The sequence below is a fragment of the Ambystoma mexicanum genome, chromosome 14 (assembly GCF_040938575.1).
Source record: "Ambystoma mexicanum isolate Mex_15411 chromosome 14, UKY_AmexF1_1, whole genome shotgun sequence".
Classification (NCBI taxonomy): Eukaryota; Metazoa; Chordata; class Amphibia; order Caudata; family Ambystomatidae; genus Ambystoma; species Ambystoma mexicanum.
The window spans coordinates 686,382-712,489 of NC_090940.1; the positions used below are offsets into that span (position 1 = coordinate 686,382).

The 26,108-nt window shown below is 47.0% G+C and overlaps 1 protein-coding gene across 1 annotated transcript in view; it reads right to left on the reverse strand.

The window, feature by feature from the left end:
- Nucleotides 1-26,108, reverse strand: part of LOC138527325 (zinc finger protein 883-like) — a 150,374-nt gene that overhangs the window by 4,399 nt on the left and 119,867 nt on the right. The window lies entirely within an intron of this gene.

Here is a 26,108-nt window from a genome sequence, read left to right on the forward strand (position 1 = left end):
GAATTATTTTTATTTGTATTAATCAATTAATTGATTTTTACAACATGGTCTTCTGTAGCCGGTAAAGAAAAAGTCTGTTTCAAAATTTTGGTGAAACTTTTCTGAGTTTCTTCAGCCATGAATTGGCTGGCTCTTTAAGTTTTTGCTCTTTGTAGCAGTTGACAAGATGATGAAAAAAGTAAGTGTAATGAAGCTGTGAAAAAAAAGACGTCTTGTTGTTTCTTCGGGAAGAAAAAAGGAGGGCTAAGTCTCAATGGTCGAGAAGTTTTCCCCGGATTCAGGTAGATTTTCTAGTACTGCCATCAGATGCTGGAGGATTTTAAACGTTGCCGTTAGCCAGGTCGGTTTATCCGCACTTATCATCCTAGACCACCAACAGTTTTCATCCTCAATCGAGAGGTCAGACGAAAAGTGGTTCATGTATGGCGACTTGATTTTTAGCGTTTCTATGCAATTTAGAAGAAGGTGCGAATGGTCTCTTTTTCATTTGATTTTTGACAGAGTCTACAGTAGTTGGTACTGTAGAGAACTCTAATTGCTTTAATTTCATTTGTGGGTAATAAGTTGAGTCTAGCTCTTAGGAGGAAGTTTCTGGCTTGCCTGCTTGGTAATTGCTTAATGAAGCCCTGTAGGTCATTCCATTTCCTTACATGAGGGGCCAAGTGAGATGTTCATTTGTTTACTGAGGCTTTTGCCAAAGTCTGAATCCAGTCTAGTTCTTGGATTTTTTTTAGAACTTTGACCGGATTATTCACCAGTTCTTCTCCACTCTCAATCGAATTTAGAAGGACAATGTGTCAAGCTGAGATGTTCGTGATGATTGTGTACCTGTTTTCCTTGATGTGGATCTTGTTGAGGCCGCCAGACTGCAGTCTTCTGAACGATGAGTGTGTGACTCGGGGAACCCGCCTCTCCACCACCCAAATGGCACAGGGTGGAGGATGGGCAGACTCGCAGCGCCACGGAAAGCACTCTCCCGATTAACGTGGCGATGGGACTGTGCAAGCACAGACAGGAGAGGCTACGATCAGTCTGAAGTGTCGTAACAAGGCGAGGTCCAAGTTGAAGGTCGATGCACCAAGCTGCAGGCTGACTTCGGATAGCTGGTAAGAAGAAGGAGCACCAAGCACCAGGCTGAGACAGACTGGAAAAGAGGAACCAGATTGGGAACGAGCTAAAGGTCTCAGGGAAATAAGGGGGAACCCTTGAACCTGCAAGACGCAGGGCAGAACAAGGAACCGAGGTACAGAAATAGGGACCAGAGAGACCCAAAAGACCTAGAGCTAACTGGACCCCTCAAGCAGACAAAAGGGTAAGTAAGCAACAGGGCCCTAAGTGGAACAGGGTACCCAGCAGGACAAGTAGGACAGGATACCCAGGAAGGTTGTAGGCAGGGCAAGTAAGACAGACAGGGCAAGTAGTCCAGGCAGGGCAAGTAAGACAGGCAGGGCAAGTAGTCCAGGCAGGGCAAGTAGGACAGGCAGGGCAAGTAGTCCAGGCAGGGCAAGTAGGACAGGCAGGGCAAGTAGTCCAGGCAGGGCAAGTAGGACAGGCAGGGCAAGTAGGACAGGGTACCCAGGCTGGCAGTAGGTAGTAGGCTGGGCAAGTAGATGAGGATTCCCAGACAGGCTGTAGGCAGGGCAGGATAGCGGGAAGCTGGTTTCACAGGAAAACCAGGAGCGGGCAACACGAACGAAGCTTCCGCGTTGAGACGCGATTGGCTTCTGTTGCCGCTTCCTTTTATGGGCCGCCGGCGCCCGCGAGGCCTGAAACGCAAGCCGTTTCACCCCCGAGCGCCGGCGGACACAAAACGAGGCTTGGAAGGCGAGCCCTTCCCGATGTGCACGCCTGATCTACGGCGCATGCGCGGGACTGAGACAGTGGTCTCCCGCGCATGCGCCGTAGCCCACCAACAGCGGTTCCTGAAGCTCTCCTCCCGGCGGCTCCCCAGACGCGAAAGCGCGGGTAGAGCCGCCAGGAAGGAGAAGGGAGAGCGATCGCCCTGGACCTCGGTCTCCCCCGAAGTGGCGTGACACTATGTTCCCTCCCAGGAAGACCCGGAGCCCCGGGTTTCCAAGGAAACCGATCATAGAACTTCCGCACCAAGCGGGAGGCATGCACATGCTGATGAGGCTCCCAAGTGCGATCACAAGCCGGATACCCCTTCCAATCCACCAAGAAATGGAGCACCCCCCTAAGATAGCGGGCATCGCAAATCTCTTGTACCTCAAATTCTGGAACCCCTTGGACTATGACAGAGGCAGGGCGAGGACAGGACCGACCATAGGGATCTGCTACATAGGGTTTCAAAAGGGAGACATGAAAAACAGGGTGTACATGCCAAGAGGGAGGTAGCTGAAGACGGAAGGCCACAGAGGATAGCCGTTCGGTTATCGTGAATGGACCAAAATACCGGGGGGCCAGTTTAACCGGTAAATTGCGTAAAGGCAGATTTTTGGAGGACAGCCACACCTTATGCCCTACTAGTAAATCTGGTTCCGGACTCCTTTTCCTGTCAGCCTGGGCCTTCATCCGTTCCTTCGCTCTCTTCAGGATATCACATGCCAATTCTTGTTGTCGTTGTATATTGGAGACCAAGGAATCAGCAGATGGTACGGTACTAGTGGGTACAGGATGGAACGGCACCAATTTGGGATGTTGACCAGTAGAACAAAAGAACGGACTGATTCCGATGGAAGCATGAATAGTGTTGTTGTAGGATACTTCAGCGAGATCCAAGCATGCCTTCCAGTTGGACTGAGTGGCGTTGGAAAAACAACGGAGGTACTCCTCCAAGGTCTGATTAGTCCTTTCGGTAAGACCGTTGGTCTGGGGATGATAACCAGAACTCAACGCTCTACGTACACCCAGATGATTACACACCTTGTTCCAAAAGGCAGAAAGGTATTGAGAACCACGATCCGAGATTATCTTTTCTGGAAGACCATGTAATCGATAGATTTCGTGGAGAAAGACGGAAGCCATCTGAGCAGCCGTAGGGATCTTGTGGAATGGAATGAAGTGGGCATATTTAGTGAAACTGTCGACCACAACCATGATGCAAGTGTACCCGTCAGAGGGAGGTAGTTCAACCACGAAATCAGTGGCGATAGTATGCCACGGGTATGGTGCCAATTCAGTGGGTACCAGTAAACCCAGAGGTCGTCTCCTTGGGACTTTACATTGAGCACAGACGGGACAACTCTCGATGAATCCCTTAACCTCGGTAGCCCACCTAGGCCACCAGTATTGTCGAGAAATCAGTTCACATGTTGCTTTCACCCCTCGATGCCCACCAATGGGAGAGCCATGTAACCCATGCAATATGTCTTCACGAACCGAACCCTCGGGAATGTAAAGCCTCTTCCGAAAAAACAGGAGTCCATCATGTTCCGATACGAACTTGCGCCGAAGAAGGACCGGTCTTTCAGGATCCGTCCTGGTGGCGTCAGCGATGGCTTGTAGGTGAGAGGACAAGGTCAATAAGAAATGTTGGGGGGAAAGCAGAGGCTGATCCAAACTAGGCGTTTCTTCCCCTTTCTCCAGGGATCGTGATAGAGCATCCGCTTTCAGATTGGCTGTTCCCGGAATGTAAGTGACGTGAAATACGAAAGGGGAGAAAAAGAAGGCCCACCTAGCCTGTCGGGGTGTTCGGCATTGCAGGGAGCGTAGATACTGCAAATTGCGATGATCGGTACGTACTTCCACCGAAAAACGGGCTCCGAGCAGATGATGCCTCCATTCCTCGAACGTGGTTTTTATAGCCAACAGTTCTAACTCGATAACGGCATAGTTTCTTTCACTGGGACTTAGCTTGCGCGAGAAGTAGGCCACCGGATGTTCAACTGAGGTTTCTGGATCTTTCTGCAGAAGGACTGCACCCACAGCAAAGTTCGATGCGTCCGCTTCTACGATGAAAGGTAGATCGTCCTGAGGATGGCGCAGAATGGGGGCGACCATAAAGGCCGACTTCAAGGTGTCGAATGCCTGGGAAGCGAGAGAATCCCACCTGAAAGTGATCTTACTGCTGGTCAGACGGGTAAGGGGCGCTGAGATTTGAGAGAACAGTGGTATAAAGCGCCTGTAAAAATTTGCGAATCCCAAAAAGCGTTGCAGAGATTTTATATCATGGGGTTGAGTCCACTCCTGTATGGCTTGTAATTTCTTGGGGTCCATTTCAATCCCATCCTGATTGATCACAAATCCCAAAAACTCAATGCTGGACAAGTGAAAACTGCATTTCTCAGCCTTTGCGAATAGGTGATTGGAAGATAAGCGTTGAAGGACCTCACGAACATGTTCTACATGGTCTTCAATGGATCTGGAAAAAACCAAGATATCGTCCAGATATACCCAGACCGACAAACCAATGAGATCACTAAAGATGTTGTCCATTAATCGTTGAAAAACGGCCGGGGCGTTGCACAGACCGAACGGCATGACTTTATACTCGAAATGGCCAAATGATGTCTTGAAAGCCGTTTTCCATTCGTCCCCGTTCTTGATACGTACCAGATGGTACGCTCCGCGTAAATCCAGTTTAGTGAAGATCCGGGCAGTATGTAAAGTATCCAGGATAGTGCGTATCAAAGGGAGAGGATACCGATCTTTAGCTGTTATTTCGTTGAGTTCACGATAATCAACACAAGGTCTCAGGGTACCTTCTTTCTTCTTCACAAAAAATAAAGGAAACCCCGCAGGAGACTTAGACGGAACGATGTACCCTTTTCGTAAGCAATCCGATAAGTAGTCCCGTAGCACTTGTTTCTCCTCCCGTGTTAAAGCGTATAGTTTCCCATGAGGTACCACGCAGTCAGGTAACAACTCGATAGAACAATCAAACGGGCGATGCGGTGGTAAGGGTATATCGCCCGGTTCAGAAAACACGTGGCCAAACTCGGCGTAGTCCTGAGGAACATGAGAGACAGAACACACACGGACCCCGTTTCCGTTAGGATTCAAGGGGGTCGATGGAGCCCGAGTGGGCGTAGACACACAGCATTTCTGAGTGCAAACAGCAGAGGAAAAGGTCAGGGTGTGCTTTCTCCAATCGATTACCGGGTTATGATATTGTAGCCAAGGTAATCCCAAAACCACCTTGTAGGTGGGAGACTTTATGACGTCCAAAGCGAGTTCCTCAAGATGGTTGGCGATCCGAAGAGATAGACCCACTGTGGATTGCAGGACTGGGCCAGAGGACAGAGGATTTCCGTCGATGACTTGCACAGACAGAGCAGTGGCTCTGGACAGGAGTGGAATCTGATTCACAGAAGCAAAAGTTTCATCTATGTAATTGCCGGAAGCCCCGCTATCCAGCAGAGCAAACACCTCCACACTTCTGCCGGGTAGCTTGATTCGAATCTTCAGAGTCTGTAGTACCGCAGGTTGCATAGGATGTAGAACCGAACAAAACGCGGAAAGGACTGAAGAGAGAGAGGGACCTGTCGCTGCCTTCCCAACACACGACAGGTCCTCTAGTTTTCCGCCTTTTTCTTCTGAGACCGTAGAGGGCATGTACCCAGGAAATGCCCAGCAGCTCCACAATAGAGACATAGACGTAAAGTTCTTCTCCGTCTTCTCTCTTCCTCTGATAAAGGACCCCTCATAGCCCCTAGTTGCATAGGTTCTGGTCCAGATTCAGTAGACCCGAAGGATCCGGCTGGTAAACCGGTTATCCTGGAACTGCCCCTCTCGAACCGACGTCTCTCTGCCTTCCGTTCCGCCAGTCTCTGATCAATACGGAGCACCTGCTCAATTAGTAGTTGAAGAGTCTCGGGTTCGGGTATATGGAGTAACTCGTCCTTAAACTCTTCCCTCAGCCCACGGCGAAACAGTGTCTTTTGTGTGATTTCCGGCCATTGAGAATCGGTTGCCAGCAGACGGAATCGACTGATGTATGTTATTACGTCGACATTCCCCTGTTTTAGATCCATCAACTGGTTCTGCGCAGCGGAGGCCAGGTTGGGGGTCTGAAAGACCTCAAGAAATGCTTTTTCGAAAGCTGCAAAGTCGTTCAGGATTGGGCTATTGGTAACCACAAACGGAGTTGCCCAGGCCAGAGCATTGCCCGTCAAATTACCCAAGATATAACCGATCTTGGCCTTGTCGTTATTGAAATGCGTCGATCTAAAAAGAAAATGGATTCGACAATGATTACAGAATTCTGCTACTCGTCGTGGGTCTCCGTCGAACTTGATAGGCGTTGTGTGTGCCAAAGATCCTTCCACCTGTGAGGTACTCGGAACCCCTTGGGTTATCATTTGGCGTAGGGTCTGGTTCTCCTGGCGTAAGGCGATCATCTCTGCCCTGAGTGCTTGTAACTCATTCCGCACTTCTTGCGAATCTTCCATCTCAAGGTCTGAAGGCAGGCGTCTCAATCTGTCAAGCTGAGATGTTCGTGATGATTGTGTACCTGTTTTCCTTGATGTGGATCTTGTTGAGGCCGCCAGACTGCAGTCTTCTGAACGATGAGTGTGTGACTCGGGGAACCCGCCTCTCCACCACCCAAATGGCACAGGGTGGAGGATGGGCAGACTCCCAGCGCCACGGAAAGCACTCTCCCGATTAACGTGGCGATGGGACTGTGCAAGCACAGACAGGAGAGGCTACGATCAGTCTGAAGTGTCGTAACAAGGCGAGGTCCAAGTTGAAGGTCGATGCACCAAGCTGCAGGCTGACTTCGGATAGCTGGTAAGAAGAAGGAGCACCAAGCACCAGGCTGAGACAGACTGGAAAAGAGGAACCAGATTGGGAACGAGCTAAAGGTCTCAGGGAAATAAGGGGGAACCCTTGAACCTGCAAGACGCAGGGCAGAACAAGGAACCGAGGTACAGAAATAGGGACCAGAGAGACCCAAAAGACCTAGAGCTAACTGGACCCCTCAAGCAGACAAAAGGGTAAGTAAGCAACAGGGCCCTAAGTGGAACAGGGTACCCAGCAGGACAAGTAGGACAGGATACCCAGGAAGGTTGTAGGCAGGGCAAGTAAGACAGACAGGGCAAGTAGTCCAGGCAGGGCAAGTAAGACAGGCAGGGCAAGTAGTCCAGGCAGGGCAAGTAGGACAGGCAGGGCAAGTAGTCCAGGCAGGGCAAGTAGGACAGGCAGGGCAAGTAGTCCAGGCAGGGCAAGTAGGACAGGCAGGGCAAGTAGGACAGGGTACCCAGGCTGGCAGTAGGTAGTATGCTGGGCAAGTAGATGAGGATTCCCAGACAGGCTGCAGGCAGGGCAGGATAGCGGGAAGCTGGTTTCACAGGAAAACCAGGAGCGGGCAACACGAACGAAGCTTCCGCGTTGAGACGCGATTGGCTTCTGTTGCCGCTTCCTTTTATGGTCCGCCGGCGCCCGCGAGGCCTGAAACGCAAGCCGTTTCACCCCCGAGCGCCGGCGGACCCAAAACGAGGCTTGGAAGGCGAGCCCTTCCCGATGTGCACGCCTGATCTACGGCGCATGCGCGGGACTGAGACAGTGGTCTCCCGCGCATGCGCCGTAGCCCATCAACAGCGGTTCCTGAAGCTCTCCTCCCGGCGGCTCCCCAGACGCGAAAGCGCGGGTAGAGCCGCCAGGAAGGAGAAGGGAGAGCGATCGCCCTGGACCTCGGTCTCCCCCGAAGTGGCGTGACACAATGTTTCCTGCCCTCCAAGTTTGTAGCATCGTATTGGTTGAGTTCTCCATCTCTAAGTTGATCAGTCTATATGGGAGCATGCTCATTGGAATCAGACACATCCTAAATAGCATCAAGGAGTTACAGTTCAGTGACCCTTGTAGGGACAAGAGACTCAATTCTCTTCGAATTGCCACTACTGGTGTAGAGGTTGGTAAACCGAGGGCTGTCCTCCAGAAATACGCTTCGAGTTTTGGCCATATTTCGCTCGGTATCGATGGCATAGCCTCGGCATCATAAATTATTGAGGGTACTACTTTCATCTTGTAGAAATCAATAACTGGTATTGATGAAAAACGGCTGAATTTCTGATCAATGGCCTTTCCTTGGGTTGCCAGTTTTCAGATTTTTACTCGTAAGGCGTCTTGCATTGCAGATTCCCTTTTTGTGCTGTTGAATGTTATACCTAAGTACTTAAAGCTCTTTACTTTGTCGATCTCAGACGACTGGAAATGCCATTTAGTCTTGTCCAGTTTCCTGGCAGTTTTTTACAAAGTCATTATTTTGTTTTTTTCTTTGTTAACTTCCAGGTTATTCATTGTTGTGTATAGCAGTAAGTTATCAAGTTGGCGCTGTAGACCGATGGGCGTCTGGTCGATTAAAATTAGGTCATCGGCATATAGTAATCTGCTGATTTTATGCTGCCCTAACTTATGTAGAAATGTCCTGGCGGCTACTTCTGATGTTTGGTAATCGCCAAGGTAAGCCAAGAAGAGAGAAGGGGCCAGTGGGCAGCCCTGTTTGACTTTCCTTTTAATCGGGATGATTGCTGATAGGGACCCTTGTCAGTTCAGCCGTACTCTTATGGTAGTGTTTTTGTGCAGGGCTTTGATGGGGTCTAAGATTTCGTTCAGACAGGCCCAGCCTTCTAGTTTGTCCCAAAGGCGGGTCCAGTTGACCCTGTCAAAGGCCGGGGTGAAATCTATGAAAGCCATGTGCAGTCTAGCTCCTCCTTCCATCACTTTACTTTTCAGGGCACTTATTAACAGGTTGTTAGTTGTGGTTCCCATGTTCTTTTTGAACCGTGTCTGGAATTGGTCATTGCATGGCGCCTCTTTGGGCCAAACTTGAAATCTTCTCAAGAGGAGGGAGCCAAAGACCTTTCCGATCGGGTCTAGCAGCGCAATTGGATGGTGGTTTGAGGGGTCACTGCTGTTGCCTTTCGTATATATAGGAACTATGATGGCTGAAGTCCATGAGGCCGGTATGGATTTGGTCTCTGAGCATCTTGAGAAGACCAGGCTAATAAATGGCTTCAGGATGGGCTTTTCGGTATATATATGTATTGCCCTCAGGACCTGCGGCTCTTTAATTTTTCAGTTTTTTATTAGGTTACAGATTTCCTCTTGATCGTCTAAACTTTCCCAAGTTGCAATTTCTTTAGTAGGCATAGGAAATAACTGACCCGTAGGTGGCTTGAATAGTATCTTAAAGAGGTTTCTCCGCCAATGCCATTTCGAATAGCTTCGCTCCTGTTTGACGTAGAGGAGTTTAGCATTAACCAAAATTCTCTAGCGTTTTTCGTACATATAGACTTGAGTACTGCTTCGGAGTCCTGTTGGTAGAGCTTCGCTCGATGTAATCTCAGCCAGGCGCAGTAGATCTTTTTTGCCTCCTGCCTATCCATTTTTGGTTGCTCAGTGTCTAACTTGGACACTTTCCTTATTGTTTTTTGATATTCTCGTTTCTTTTGTACCAACAGGGTATTGTAAATGGTCGTCTGTTTGAACTGGGCTTTTTGAATGCTATTAGAAGATAGTCAGTTGAATTATGCAGTCTACTAGTTTTGATCTCACTGTAATTGTTACTCAGCTCTCTGATGTCTTTGGCCAAGAGTCGAAGTCTATTTCCTTGAGGATTTAGTTCGACCTGAGGGGTCAGTTTTCCCACTGTGTCATTAATACTCTTCCAAGTAGTTTTTAACAGGTTATGATCACTGGCCTTAGTTTGGATCACTTCGAAAGAAGTGATCAGTTCTAAGAAAAATCTCGAGACAAAGATGTGATCGATGGTAGATTGTGTTTTTCCATTTGTCCAAGTTGGAAGACTTTCATAGCTTGGAAAGATTGTGGGGGTCATTACGAGTTTGGAGGTAGCCATGGTGCTAATAGCACCATGGCGGCCTCCAAACCCGTGTCTGGGTCTGTGGTGTCAGAATGGGGACTTACGCGGACATTCCGACCTAGGTGGACCCGGTAAGTCCCCATTCTGAATGCGATTCCCCATTCCCATTCGAGCCCCCATAGGGCTCAATGGGAATGGGGAAGGAGCTAATAATGGGCCCGCAAATAGCGGGCCCGTTATTAGCTCCCTGGTCCCTTAATGGGTCCCACTAAGGGCGGCTGGTCAAACCAGCCGGCCCTGGTGGGACCCGCTAAGGGACCTCGGAATGCGGCGGTAGGGGCTTAACGGCACCGGCATCCTTAACGGTGCCGTTAAGCCCCTACCGCCATACTCAGAATGACCCCCAGTGTCGAGACTTTGCAATTTTCTAGTGTTCATTAGGTTTAGCAGAGAAACCCTCTATGTTCCGATGATGTTGGTTTTGATTTAGGTTTGTGGAGTATACAGTTAGCGTTTAAGTCTCCACATATTAGGATGTGTGACACTTGATGAACAGCCAGGATCTCGTCAATTGCAGTCTTGATTTCCATCAAAAAGGTTGAAGCTTCAATTTTAACAAGGTTCCAATACGAGTTTAAGATGGCTATCGGTGTAGATTGCAACGTCTTGTCTAATTCACCTTTGTGGTTCCATATGAGAAGAACTGCTAGCAGATTTTGGTTTGCCGTCAGAACTTTATTCATCTTAATGTGTGTCCAATACGACTAGCCGTTAGAAGACCAGATGAGGGTCGTCCCATAGAGTTCTTTTTAGCCGGGGCCAGGATGACTTCGTAACCATCGAGAAAAGGTTCTTTCATGAGCCATGTTTCTTGTAAACATAATGTCCTAGGTTTACATCGCCTGTGATAGTCAAGTGTAAAAAGCCCCTTGTGTTCTAAGAGAAAAGTCTTAGGACATGCGTGGCGGTGTCTGTTGTACGTGGCTCTGCCGAGGTGTTCTCTTGATACTTGGGTTGCTATTTGTTTCGCTTGGCTATTAGGGCTTTAGGGAGCCATGCCCAAAGGCCAGAAGTAGACGGCTTGTTCACGTTGGCTTCCGTCAAGATGGTTGATGTTGGGACTTCTTGCCTGATAGTTTTTTTCATGTCTGGGTAATCTTTGTTCCCTTTATTAGTCAATTGAATGTTGCTCTCCTTTGCTTGCGTGTCGAAGTACTGCTTTTGTTTACTTAGAGCCTTGGTCATCTGGTGTAGATTTTGTGGCTCGTGATCGCGTTTTTCGAGTAAGGGCTTCAAGACTAGCTGTTGGAGTTCGTCTTTTTGTGACGTCGTCTTTACCCCACTGTAGTTCTTTCTGTGGTTTACTTCTTCGTTAGTATCAGAATGATTTGTCGTTCTTCCACGATCCGTGGGGTTTAGAGCTTGTCTCCGTGAACTCTGTCTCTTTTCACTCGGTTCGGTGAGGTCGTATCCTAGTCTTAGAAGGTCTTTAGCCTCCTGCCTCAACAAGTCTTTAGCAGACTCTGATGAGATGTGTAGATAGGTTAATGCTCTTCCATGTCTATGGCTAGGATCCACGATTTTTATGTTCTCTGTTTTCATCCGACTCAGTTTCGGTACTTGGTGGAACAAAGTCAACACTGAGTTTCTGTTAAGAACAACATTGTCATGATTTCCCTGTACTTGTTCTAATTTGAACAGCCACCTCGTCTCTGGTTTTAAAATTGAGGCCTTTTGGTATTTTTCCATCTTGGATCGATAATGAGACTCTCTGGTCTCCTTTCTTTGGTAATAAGCATCTGTTGAGGATCTCATGGCTTCTTTTTTCCCGTTTTGTTGTTTCATGATGAGTAATTGGCTTTCTGGTCATTTGGCTAGCCACTTGCCCTCTCCTGCTGGTCTTATCTGGAACTGGTGTAGTATGTACCACGTCCAATGGCCTTTGTTGGATTCTACCTAAAGGCTGATGTGGGGAACCCAATTTTCTCAGGTTTATTGCCTGCAGTGTGTTTTTGCGACGATCTTCCAGCGTGGAGAATGGTGAATTTTGCTCAGAACTTTCCTCATCTATGTTAAGGGATGAACTTGAGGGTATGGAGGCAAAGTTAACTTTCCTCATCTATGTTAAGGGATGAACTTGAGGGTATGGAGGAAAAGTTAACTTTCTTCTCTATTGCAGGTGATGTATCACTTATTGAACATGGAGAGGATTCATCCTCGAGGTGTTGACTGGTGTTCATAAGGATCTCACTTTCCATAAAGTCCTCAACTGTTTTTGGTGAGTGGAAGAGGCGGGTTTGCTGAGAAGTTTTTTTAATGAGTTTTGTTGTAGTTTCTAGCTTTTCCAGGGACTGTGAATTCAACTTTAGTCTCTTGGCCACAGCTTCATGTGATACAACTATTGTTGGTGCAGTCAGAGTCGCTGCCTTTGAATTTTTTACTAGTCCCTTCTCATTATTGGTGACTCTTTTCTTTCCTAAGTTTTTGAAAATCAGGAAAGGCTGGTCTGGATTTTGCGAGTTGGTGCCATTTGCAGTTTGAGGCTGGACGGGGTCTTCCACTATGAATAGCACTTCTTTTTTTCGTCCGTTGTTGTTAGGCGTTAGGGTCGTTTTAACTGATCGTGTTTCCGTTTGACTATAAGTATTAAGCAGGCAAGTTGGTGTAGTCGGATCGATAACTGGTTGGGTTTGTTCCGCGACGTCCCTCGTGGTTCTGCTCAAACTAGACCCATCATTCTTTGGACCCTTTTCCATCTCTAAAATCTTCGATTGAATTTTGCACAGGTTATGGACTTGGGCGGTTTTCATTCTTTCTTCATGCGTCATTACGTAGCCTTCCAAATAGATCAGTTTAGTATGGATCATTGCCTATATTGTAGCACGGTCCTTTAGGGTGTTGTTCAAGGATTCATAAAGTTTTGTAAAAGGTGCTAATGCTATGGTAATGGACGACATGATCGAGAAGATGTCATGTTTTTTCAAAGGAGTATCTTTAGGTAATGGTGACCCTTGAGCGTTATGTTTGGTTGGTGATAGGAAGGAAGGTGGATGCACAAAGGAGGGTCTTTGGTGACTCTTAGTTGATGGAAGGTCCAGGGAGAGTCTTATATGCACACCACGGGGAGGGGAAATAGTAGGAAATTCCCCTTGTCTGCCCGACCATTTCTTTCTACCCCTAGAAGTCGCAGCCAAAAGGAAGCTTCCGTTGTCATTTCATGTTAGGGAGGTATTTCTTTCCTGGTTTACCTCCGGAATTGGTGCATTCGACTTGGCATTTTCTTTTGGTGTGTCTGGTTCAAAAAGGGGTAATAGGTGGCATCGACGGGTTAACTGTTCGTGGTGAATGACCACCCGGGCTGGTAGAATGAACGTTCAATACTGTTGACTCTGCAGATTTTGTTGACAACACCCCACAAGTTTGTAGATCTTTGCTATACCCATTTTCTTTTCTGCTGACATGACTAGATTGAGGGTGGTCTAATGGCTCTACGGCTCCTGGATCGACTAACGGGGGTAAAGAATCCTCCACTCCCGGATCTTGCGATTCTGGATATTTCCGGGTATCAGGTGTCTTTTTGCTTCCCAAAGGACGTAAAGTTTGGGAGGGCGAGAGCTGGTCTTTAGGCAGTAATTCGGAGGGTTTTAAAGTTGTGACGTTTGGGTCTTCAAGTCTTCTTAGTTTGGAGATTGGCTGGCAGTCTCATATATCGCATCAAGGATTTCAGAGTCTGTTAACTCCAACCCATGGGTTACTCGGGGATTAGAGTGGCTATTGAAAAGGCTTATAAGGAGATTTTGTGACAAGCTTTTCTTCATGCCATTTCCTCTCCGTGTCGTTAGGGGGCCTTCTCTATTTGGATTTCCTTTGGAATTTACACATTTTTGTGGTAGCGAGCCCCTCTTTGTAATTCCTTTTGGTTCTCTTCTGTAGTTTCTTCTTGCCTGTTGCACCGGTGGAGGGTGTCTTTGACGCTTCTTGGGGTTAACTCTCAGGAGTATTACCACGTTTCCCAGCTGATTTTCCTGGGTTTTTGGTGACGTCTGATCGCCACGTCCGGGTTCGTTGAAGGTATTTTCGTGATGTCTTTGCCCTGGCGAGTTCGCCCTTGGTGTTTCTGGAGATTCACTTAGCGGCTTGTTCATCAGAATAGCTCCTGAGTTGCGATTGACCTGAGCCTGGACTGTGAGACATGTGTGGGCTTCTCCGGTGCCAGCCTCCACCCACGCAGCCTCAACCCCATTCTCAGGGCGTCGCATCTCTTGGCCTCCGACGCTTTCTCGAGTCGCGGATTCAGATGCCACTGCCTCCGGCATCTCTGCCTCATGGGATAGAATCAATGGGTCCTCTCCACGTGGCGATGCCACCTCCACCCCCCCCCCCCCCCCGGGAGTCACAGCTAAGCAAGCCATATGGAGATGATTCACAGGATTCAGAGTGTGTTGATTTTTCACGAGGGCTTTGCCGATTTTGGGCAGGGCAGGCTGCTTCTTCGTTTCGGAGGCTGGTTGCGGCGTCGTGCAGATGCCATCAGGGTCTTGCTGATTGTTAAAGTTTTCCATGGCTTTACTCATAGGCTCTTGAGGGGCGTCACCTTTCATCGGTTTTGCTTTTGTTCAGTTCGAGCCACTTTGGATTTGTTGCCTCCTGCAGTGGCTCCATTATCATAACTCTATCGGGACCTGGGTGAAGGCGCATACTGCGCAGCCAGCGCCTTTCTTCTTCAAGGGGTGAGTTTCTTGGGGTGGCAGTCCTCGCAGCCTCGACAGCCATGACTGCAGGACTGCTACTCTCTGCCACTCCGCATCCGCTACACGGACTGCTGCTCACTTGTAGGTAGTGCAAAAACTCCTCCTCCAGGTAGGGATAGACAGGAAAGACAGACACTGCAGGGTAGAACTCACTGCAGGACTGGCACTCTCCACCACTCTGCGTCCGCTCCGCGAACTGCTGCTCACTTGTAGGTAGTGCAAAAACTCCTCCTTCAGGTAGGGATAGACAGGGAAGACAGACACTGCAGGGTAGAACTCACTGCAGGACTGCGACTCTCCACCACTCCACGTCCGTTCTGCAGACTGCTGCTCACTTGTAGGTATTGCAAAAACTCCTCCTCCAGGTAGGGATAGACAGGGAAGACACTGCAGGGTAGAACTCACTGCAGGACCGCCATTCTCCACCACTCCGCAAATTTGTATTTGGTTTATAGTTTATGAATTCATACTAAAAGTGAAAAATAAATAAAAGTATGTAGTTAAACGCATTAACCCTTCAATACTGAACTATTTGTAATATTTGTCGTGTTCTGCTCTGGTGATATGTTTCACAGAGCGCCCAATAAAACATGCACAAACTCGTAGTGATTTATACAGACTGCTTTATTGCTCTTCCGCCCCCTCACCCATAATCCTTTCTACTTCCGTTTGTGATGTGACCCTAACTTTACATAACAACTCTAATAGGCTGCAAATAAGAATGTTACATTCTCCCCATTATTTAACAATCAACCAGCATAGCTACCCCATCTCTTCGATCCATCTTCTAGGACGCTTCACCACTCTATGAGGTCGACTGTCCTCAGGCCCATGACCTTCACTTTCACTCTCATCTGCTTCCACTTAAGTGGACCATTCTTCATCACCTGTATATTGCGCAAACCTCCTCAGCCATGGCTTTCTTCACATCTCCGTGAATGCAACGTGTTCTCCAGCACCTTGAACGACATTTGCTGAAATCCAAGACTGACGGTAACTACACTTCCTATCCTTTTTATCATGCCCTTTACGATGATTGCCTTCATCAAGCTAAAAGTTCATATATTTCTGATCTTTTACTGCACAATTTACCCACCCCAGACATTTTTTTCAAACTCTTTCTCGTCTTTTATCTCCTCCTTTCCCGCATCACTCTATTAACTATACACTATCGGCTACTGATTTTGCCCTATTTTTCTCCTCCAAGGTGGCCTTCCTCCACTCTACTATTAAATCTTCTTCCTCACATTCCTCTACTAGCTTTTCTACTAGCTTTTCTACTCCTGGTTCTACAGGAATGATTTCCTCCTTCAGTCCTGTTACTAACAAAGTGACTTTTCGACCTGCTGGTCTGGGCACATCCCACTGATTCCCCTACTGACTCTATACCTTTGACACTTATCCCTAAAGTCTATCCTTCTTTTGTTTCTTATCTTACTTCCTTTTCCAATACTTGTCTCTCTTCTTCTACCTTTCCCCTCTATTCAAACATGCCTCTGTTATTCCTGTTCTCAAGGAACCTTCTGCTGATCCATCGCTAGCGTCTAATTCCCACCCTATCTTTCTACTACCCTATGTTTCGAAACGACTTGAGCGTACTGTTTACTCTCATGTTTCTACTTTGGTTCTGATCATGCCATTCTTCCCCGCTTTCAATCTAGATTCCGCACTTTTCATTCCACTGAGACCGCTCTTTCTTGATTCTCTCCTATCTGCTCGTCATTCTAAACATTCCTCCTTTCTTATTCTGCATGATCTTTCTGCTCCTTTGATACCGTCGATCATTCCCTTCTACTTGCCTCTTTGTCTTCCCTTGGTTTCTCTGGCACTGTTCTCTCCTGGTTCAGGTCCTATCTCTCTCAAAGAAAAGTTTCAGTTTCCTGGACAGGGTCTTCCTCTACCACACTTTCACTTACCTATGGTGTCCCTCAAGGTTCTGTTCTCAAACCTTTTGTATTTTCTCTCTACATCTCTCGTGTAGCTGGCATTATTTCTTCCTCAGGTTTTTCCCATCACTTCTATGCCGATGACACCCAATTGTTTCTGTCCTTCTCATCTTTTTCTTCTGATATTCACAGCAAACTCTCTACTTGTCCATTGGCTATTCAATCCTGGATGTTGGCTCACTTTCTGGTCCTCAACACTACTAAAACTGAAGTACACTTTTTTCCTGCTAGCACAAGACCCCCTCCTCTTCCTCGCACCTTTATCTCGTTTCCTCCTTCTCAACTGTTTCCTCTATCTGCCACTTTACTTTGATTCTGACCTCTCGTTTAAACATCACATTTCTCTATCTTCACAAGCCTGACGTTTTCACCTTTACAATATCCGGAAGGCTTGCTCATTCTTGACTTTTGAAGCCACTAAACTCTTGATTTCTTCATTAATTTTTTCTCATTTATTCTCCTGCATTTCGGTGCTTTTTGGTCTCTCCATTACTCGTTTAGCTCCCCTTAAATCTTTCTTTAATGCCTCTATTCACCTACTCTGTCTTCTAACCCCCTGTGACTCAATTTCCTCTTCTCTCCTGTCTATCAGCTGGCTTCCATTCTAGTCTTGCATCAAATTACATTTTTTGTGTATTGTTTTTAAATCTCACTATGGCCTTGTTCCTGAATACCTTTCTTCACAAGTTTCATTCTATACCCACTCTCGCTCGCTTAGTTCTCGTTCTCATTCCCAATTTCTTTTTGCTGTCCCTCGTCCTCCTTTTGCTCAGTCGCATTTTCGCTCATTTTACCTGCTGCTTCCTCTGCACTGGAACGCTCTTTCTCTTTCCTTTCGTTCCATCTCTGTCTTTTCTGTATTCAGAGACTCTTTGAGATCTGATCTACTACAGTCCAGTTAGCTTGACTTTATGTTTTGCTAATTTTCATTTATTTGTACCGTTTTTGATCATATGTACAGCACTGTGGATTAAAGCGCAATATAAAAACCAAATAAAATACAAAATACAAATCCCGATTGGTCAGGTGTAGCCTCTTGTTGTGTCGCTCCTTCACCACTCTGATGAGGGAGGAGTGGCAGTTTTTTGAGGAACGATGCATTGCGTGCAACCCTTTTGTCACATCGCTCAGATGTTATCATAGAGCCGTTGCTTTCTGTCACCATCACAGGCCTTCAGTCGAATGTGGGGTTTCTTTCTGCTGCATTGATTGTCTTACTAACATCTTGTCACTTACTTGAATGTGAGAGTTATGCGCCTTTCTGCTCCTGTCAGCATAATCCTTCATTTGCTCCTTTGCTTCCTCATCATGTCTTCGGAGTTCCCTTTTGCCCTGTCAAACATGTCTCTCGATATCCTCTTGGGGGCAATCTTGTATGCACATGCCTCGCAAACATTAGCTCAGCCGGACATCTCCCAGTGGTGCTGTGGTCTGTTCCAATGGATTCCTAGTGATATTAGATATTTGCACGGCCTGCTTGAGGTTCACCATAAAGCGTTCAACTGTCCCATTCACCTGGGGCCATAATGGGGTAATTCTCCTGTCATGAAAACCCATGCATTCCACAGATGCTTTGAATTCATGACCGTGAAAGGTAGTCCATTGTCCGACTTCACTATTTTTGGGATGATATATGTTGAAAATATTCAGTCAAGTGCAGGTTTAACCGTCGACACTGCCGTGGACTGGAGGATTTAAATTTCCGGGTAGCAGGAGTGTTCATCCATAGCCACCAGTATGTATGTGCCGGAGTGTAACGGCTCAGAGAAAGCGATGGCTATTTCCTCGCAGGTATTTTCCTGTAACTGTGTCTTGTTTAATGGTTCTGGGTATGCCTGTTGATGTAGGCTTTGCCATATATTAAATCCTTTCCAGCAAGTGCTCCCTTCTGGGGAACCATACCCTTTGTCTTAGTAATCGTTTTTGTTGACACAATATCCCAGTGACCTTCATGAGCTAGGTCAATGACATGTTGGCGTAACATAAACTGGATTATGGTTCTATTACCCTTAAGGAGTATTTGCGAGTTGGATAGATAATTCATCCTTCATTATCAGTAGCATCTGCAGGGCTTGTGAGTCCACATAGGCATTTGCCTCTCCCAGTCGCTGTGCATGTCTCCACTTTCCCGATTTGATGCCTGGGAGGATGATGTTCAAAGTCGGATCACTAGTTACTTAACGGCTCATAACCACAACAGCCAACAAAACACAAACCCAGACGCTAATTCAAACTACTTTTCTATTCTTCCATTTTCTCCCTTGGTGCTCTAAAATTATCTACAAATGTCTGGGTCCCCCAACATGATGTAAATACTATCAATGATATATAATTGTGATGATATCTTTTTACAAATGCTAATAATTGTCAACTATGTCAACCGTGAAGCATTTTCTTCTTGTTTGGTTAAACATGTGCATGTCACCCCACACACTTGTCACCAAACACAATCACTATGCAAAACCTCACATATTTGTATGCACACATGGGGCTGCTATATGTATGACCACATCAATCAGTTTGTGGTGGTCTGTCTGTGTTACAGTCTTTTATTGTCTGGCTGTACATCACTCATCGTGCCCCCTCGTGGATATTCTCGGTTCTGGATGACATCATTTCAGTATTGGGACAAACATTATACTACTCATATTGCACCTGGCAAGACTCATGAATTGTCTGCAAGGTGAGTGTGAATCTGTTGATTTGCTCTCTTGATCTTGTGTTCATGACTCAATGAGAGGGTCATGTTGAGCAGAACTGAACCTTAAATAATTATCTTTTATTTATGTAGGTGAGATCTAAGGTACATGACAAATTTGTGGAGCAATTGTTAAGGACTGCTATCACCCGAATACTTTTATGTCATTCTACCCCTGATGAATTTCCACCCAATTGAAGGCTACGGTGGATATGGAAAGAAACATTTTGGGTTTATGTGTTTACATTCAGAAATCATGATCTAATATTGATAGTTACTAACTAGATTTGTGCAGTTAGGTAACGTATATTTAGCAGTACTTTGCTCTTCTGGAGCACTATGTTTAGTTTTTCTTATTAGTTCAATTTCATTGAACTTTTTTCTTGATTCACTAGTTTTTTTGACACCCTTTATTGTTTTATTTTTATCCTTAGTGATTGTTTGGCATGGTTATGCAGAGTGTATGATGAGTGTATGAGAGTGTTTCTGAGGTGGACGTAGTTCTTTTTTCATTGTTTTTTGCGCATTTTGTGCTCATTACAGAAGTGTGGTGAATACTTATTTTTGTATCATTCTTTGCATTATTTTTGTGTTTGTTATGTTACATCAGTATTATAAATTTTAAGCCTCCATCATTGGTTTTTTATAAAGATTAAATACATTTTGTATATTACATTTACACTGTAGGATATGAATTGAATTTTTTTATGTTCTAACAGACAGAGTAGTTGTTCTTTTTTATTAGACATATGAGCATGCGTTATTAATTGTGAGTCGTGTTGCCTTGCATTTCATACTACTGAGACATACGAACTCCGGCCTTCTTTAAACCCCCACATCAATCTGGCACCAATTACCAATCTGCTCAAACTGTGGTATGACTTATTACTGCTACAGCCTTGATAAAGACCCTTGTGGGGTTGAAACACGTGTTGGCACCTCAAAGCAACAATACAAGACCCAATTACAAGAAATCTAAGCCACAGTGCTCTTTACTTACTGTGAGACAGATTTGTTAAATACTTAAGCGACTACCCATAAACTCATATGCAGCGGCACCCTTGCAAGATTCCCACAACATTTCCTTGCTCCCTTACTTGGGACACAAGAGCACTGCACCATGGGAATCTTACAAATGGCAGCTTAGCATATCAATACCTATTGGACTAGTTCAGTGCAGCATCCCCCATGTTCCTTGTGCTCTTACCTCATTTTTTTACATATTCCCTTACCTGCCCCTTTAAACCCATGACCGATAATAGAAGTCCCTTTCCCCTGAATTGGGATGGATATCATTGGACCATTTGAAACTTCTAGACTGGGTGATAAATATGTTCTCGTAATCGTTGATTATGCTACCCGGTACCCGGATGCCTTCCCCATGCAGAACAACACACCCCAGCACATTTTAAAACACTGACTGCCATTCTTTTCTAGGGTTGGTTTCCCAAAGGAAATTCTAACAGATCAGGGATCCAATTTCATGAGTAAGCTTATGGGTTAAGTCAAGGAATAACCACACAAAACCACTGTAAGAACCGCAGTTTACCACCCTGAAATAGACGGATGGGTAGAGAGATTTAACAAAACCCTCAAAATGATTTTGAGAAAATTGGTAGATGAAGATGGAAAGGACTGGGATCGTATGATCCTGTGGGCCCTTTTTGCATTGAGAAAGACTCCTCAGGCATCCACCGGATTCTCCCCTTTTGAGTTACTCTACGGTAGAGAACAAAGACATGTCTTAACCATGCTCCTAGAGACCTGGGAAGAAAGAGAAGGGGCACCTATTCCCCTATCACAGACAGCTACCACACTCACATGAAGAAAGCTCAAGCTCAGCAAAAATCCACCTCTGACAAGAGTTAAATTTAAGATCCTTTTCAGCCGGACAGAAAGTATGAGTATTTTTGCCTATCTCTGAAAATAAACTTGTCTCAAAGTGGCATGGGCCATATGAGCTGCTAGAGCAAACGGAAAACTGTACCTATAAAATAGCCCAACCTGATAGAGGGCAAAAGACCCACCTCTACCACGTAAATCTTCTAAAAGAGTGGAAAGAAAATCCTTCCACCACTACCTCCTCTATTTTGTCTTGTTTGGTACCCAAGGAGATAAATAACTCTGAACTTATTCCCCAAGAACTATCTAAACAGAACCAAGAAGATTTGAACAACATTATTTTAGCATTCCCCAATGTATTCTTCCTAGAGAAACCAGGGAGAGTACATGATACTTATCATTATATCATAACTCCAAAGGGAAAATGGTCCATTTGAAACCATATAGACTCCCAGAAGCACAAAAGCAGATAATAATTGATGAAGTTAAAAAAATGCTGAAGGCAAACATTATCAAACCCTCTTCGAGTCAATGGTCCTCCCCTATTGTGTTGGTGACTAAACCCGATCATTCTTTGAAGTTTTGCATAGACTTCAGGCAGGTCAACTGCCATCTCTGCTTTCGATGCCTATCCTATGCCACGCATCAATGAGTTGATAGATAAACTTGGAAATGCCACATTCCTGTCAACCCTAGATTTAACCAAGGGATATTGGCAGGTCCCTGTACATGGACCTGATAAGGAAAAGACAGCTTTTTCGACACCAAATGGACTATTCCAATTCAAAGTCCTCCCTTTTGGACTGCATGGGGCCCCAGCCACTTTCCAATGACTTATGAACAGGATATTACAGCCTTACTATGATTTCTGTGGGGCCTATATTGGCAACATAGTCATTTATAGTAAAACTTGGGAAGACCATCATTTTCATCTTTCTACTATTATGAGAACCCTCAGAGAGGCTGGCTTCAACCCATTCCAATCCAGCAAAATGTAAGCTTGCTCAATCTGCCGTGAAATACCTAGGCTTCTTTGTAGGGAATGGCAGGGTCCAGCCCCAGCAAGAGAAAGTGAAAGCCATCTTAGATGGCTCGACACCAAAGACCAAGAGAGACCTAAGGGAATTCCTAAGATTGATTATTTATTACCGTAGGTTTATCCCCAATTTTTCAGCTAGAGCAGCCAGATTAACAGGTAGGATAGCTCAGGGGCAACATGCTCGTCTTGGAAGCAAGACAACATGGAGCAACACAGGTTCTATCCCCGGGTCCGCGCTTTGAAACCTCTGGGTATTTAGCGGGTTATAAATAACCCATCATAACAGACAGGCTAAGAAATGCTGAACCCAAGAGGATTCATTGGCCTGATGAAGTAGATGCATGTTACAACAACCTAAAACAAACCTTATGTCAGAATCCAATTCTAAAAGCAGTAGCCTTCTCAAAGGAATTTGTGTTACAGACCGATGCCTACCTCACAGAGTTAGGAGCAGTATTATGGCAAATATACGATGGATTAGAACACCCCATCCTATTAATTAGTTATAAACTATTCTCACATGAGAAGAACTACTCTGTGTTGGAATTAGAGGCATTTGCCATCAAATGGGCAATTATCCATCTGAGGTACTACCTACTAGGAAGAAAGTTCACACTTGTCACCGACCACTCACCTTTGGTATGGATAAGTCAACAAAAGGACTCTAACCCTCGAGTCATGCGATGGTTCTTAGACCTGCAACCCTGTTTCACCGTGGAACACCGAAAAGGTAAAGAACAGGGGAATGCCAATTTCCTTCCCCGGTTTCCCTGTGAAACAGATGCGGCTACATCACATAGGGGAAGTGTATGTGAGAAACCAGAGGGTGTCTTGCCCATCAGTCACCGGGGGTTTCTCTCTCTCAGGTGGTCAGGGCATGTCCATCGTCTTTGGATCCAGACCCTGGGGGTGGACCAGTGCGGGAGGATCATCTGGGCAAGGGGTCTTCAGGGAGTGGGGGTGAGGCAACCAATGGTGAGACGCTGTAATCCCCCCTTATTTGTATATCTAATCCATCCTATTTTTTAGGATTCTCTGAGGTCGCAACTCCCCCCCCCTTCTACACAAACACTGGTCTGAGGAAGCTGGCGACTGTGAGTAACAAGACTAACTCTTATACATCGCACTGGACATGTCCCACTGATCGGGTCAGGCAAAGTCAGGCACTTGACTTTAAGTGCATACACCTGATACCAATTAGCTCTCCTCACACGGATAAAACGTGGTACATAGAGACACACTTTGAGCAAGGTGGGACACGAGTAAGAGCAGAACTTCCGGGGAGAAGGCAAACCTACTATAGCAAAGTGACGGACTGAGGAATGAGAGCAGCGGGTTGAGAAACCCAGGTTCTTGCCTCCAAAAGGCTGCGAAAGACATGTGGAGAAGGCCAAATCCCAAAGCAGAAGGCTGCATTGTGTTTCAAGGATGCCAGCAACCCTCTGGTGTGAACAGCAGTGTTGGGGAGGCGAGGCCAAGCCTGTGGTACTAACCTTGACTCCTGAATTGGAAACTGTAGAGACAAGGAAGACATGCACACAGTCAGTGAGTTAGCAAGCGACCTATGAGACTGCTATCTGTTAAGGAAAGGTTGAAGTTGCAACATTATATCTCAAGTGAAGGCTGCATGTGTATGGATGATATGGATGAGATGCGAAGAAAGGCAGACCCGTGAATGAACTTTCAAGTAAGGACAGCTGTGAAATCAGCGATACTGAGTAATATAGTGGTCCCACGAAAGGAAGTAGCCAACTCGAAAGTCTCAGTGAAAGGTACATTGTTTGTAGCGATAAAGTGAATGGGCTATAAAAGCAAAGTGATCAAAATTAACCCTTAGAGAAGGGGCGAGTAAAAAGCTGAACATTGAACTTTGAGTCGAAGTGGTCCTGCGGAGGTCTGTAAAGAAAGCTGCGACAATTCAAAATTCTTCGACATCCGAAAATGGTCTGAGCATGACGGAGGGAGAGCCGAAGCGTAATAAGTTTGGGAAGGGAGCCCCCTGCAAGTATTGTTGAACTTTTGTTGTGAAAGGTCTGAGCTTGATAGAGGGGGACCGGTGTGAACTTTTTATTGAACGTTACTTGGAAGACTGGAAAGAGATACTTTAATGTGGACGGCCAAGTAGGCCTCATTCCACTTCTTCAACTGTTTTGTGTTAAAAACCCGAGCCGGAGGAGGGTGGCGCTGTTGAGCAGCCCAAGATGGCTGCCTAGCTTTCGAGCTCCGTGTGGGACTGGCAAGAATCCGATCACATCTGCGGATCGTTGCATCCTCATGCTCTAATAAACTAAAGATTTGCAGTTCGTGCCTTCCTGCACATATCCTGTGATTTTGGGCCGTATCTGGAATCTTGGGGCTAAACTACATCGCCTGGGATGGCGGCCCGGTCTCTCGGGCACTCCAGCCCCTTCGTGCGCCTGGTCTCCTGCACCTGGCTGCCGCGGTGGTGTAGACTGCTGGGGCCGCTGATTGTCTGCCCGCTTGCGCTGTTTGCGGAGTCCTCCACTCAGGACCCGGCGTGAACGCTTTGTCCCCGATCTCATCCGAGGAGCCTACCTCCTGGGTGGTGCGCAGCCCCGAGGGGCGGCCCGGGAACTGGCCCTGTTAAAGATGCGCTCCTTCTGCTCCGGGGGCCAAATCCCCCCTCGCATGCAGCGTTGCGGGTCGCGGATTGGAGTCGGACCACCCCCAAATAGAACACCGCTCTGGTCCCGTAAATTGAGCACCCCTGTTCCCAGCCCTCTGGGTCCTCTGGGCTGGAGCGGTCGCGGCTGCAGCGGTCCCGGCTCCGCTCCCGTGACCCACTTCATCTGCGACACGGCTCCGAGATTTGGACCGTTTTCGTGTGCCCGGGGGGGGGACTCGCTCCTGAACCTTCTGCCCTTGAACTGAGCCTGCCCACATCCGAGGGCGGTGCGGGCCGGAGCCCGGCGGCCCTCATGACGCCATAACACAGCGAGCCTGCAGGGGAGCGGCTGCTGGTAAGGTGATGAGCGGGGGCTCGGGACTGTTTTTATATGGCCTTGCATGTCAGTAGACCCCTAGGAGACTTTTACAATATACCTAGCCTGGCGGGTTACGCTCCTTTAATAACATAGCCCGGTACCCACTGGAAACTGGTACCTGTATGCCCGCCTGCCTCAATGGAGATGCAAGCCCACACATACTAAATCCAGCATTAAATGACTCTGCATCCCTTTGGACTGTCACATCGCTACCAAGTCTCCTGTGCCTCATTGCTGGGTGCCCTGGGGACCCTGTTGGCCGTCACATATACTGGGCAAGGAGCACCCACTGTTCTACCGCTGCGGTTGGCGGGCTCCTGGGGAGGTGTGCCCTAGCGAGCTGGTCCCAACCATATGAAGGAGTGAATTCTCACGCCATAGCTACTGCCTGCGACTGTTGGCTGGCGACTCCTCCTGCCTGCCTTCACGCGTGGCCCAACGCTCGCTATCCAGCTGCGCCCCCCTCGCCTCCACTGCTGACGGACTCTGTCCTCCCAGCTGCTGCGGGGTGTACCCCCAGTTCTCCGACATCTTAGGCCCTCTCTGCTCTTTCTCTTACACTGGCTGCACTGGTGGGCCTCCACCATCTCCGGGTCTGAGTGAGTAATGCCAAATAGATCTAGAGGGGCCTCTGGGAGGGGAGCCATGGATAAATTTGCCAAGTCTGTTCCGAGGACAGAGGTGGGGCACGCATCATCCATGCAGGAGGACCCTGAAACTGATAGAGGACCACCGATCTGACTGCACTCATGGAGTCTATGGCATAGAATTTTGCCTCCTTCCACAAGAAACTAGACGACATTAAAGCTAATGTCGCCTCCCTGAAAGCTCGAGTGGATCAGGCAGGCACCAGAATTACTGAAGCTGAAAGCAGGATATCCACGAATGAAGATGAGATCCACGTGCTACAGAACACTGTTGCCTCCTTGTCGCGCGACATGAAGAGTGTGAGAGCCAAGTGTGACGACCTTGAATCGCGTTCTCGTAGAAACAACCTGCGCATCATTGGGGTCCCGGAGAACGCTCTCAAGGGGCGCATGGAGGACGCCGTTGAGGCCCTACACAAAGAACTACTAGGCAATCCGGCTCTTTCACCGTACTGT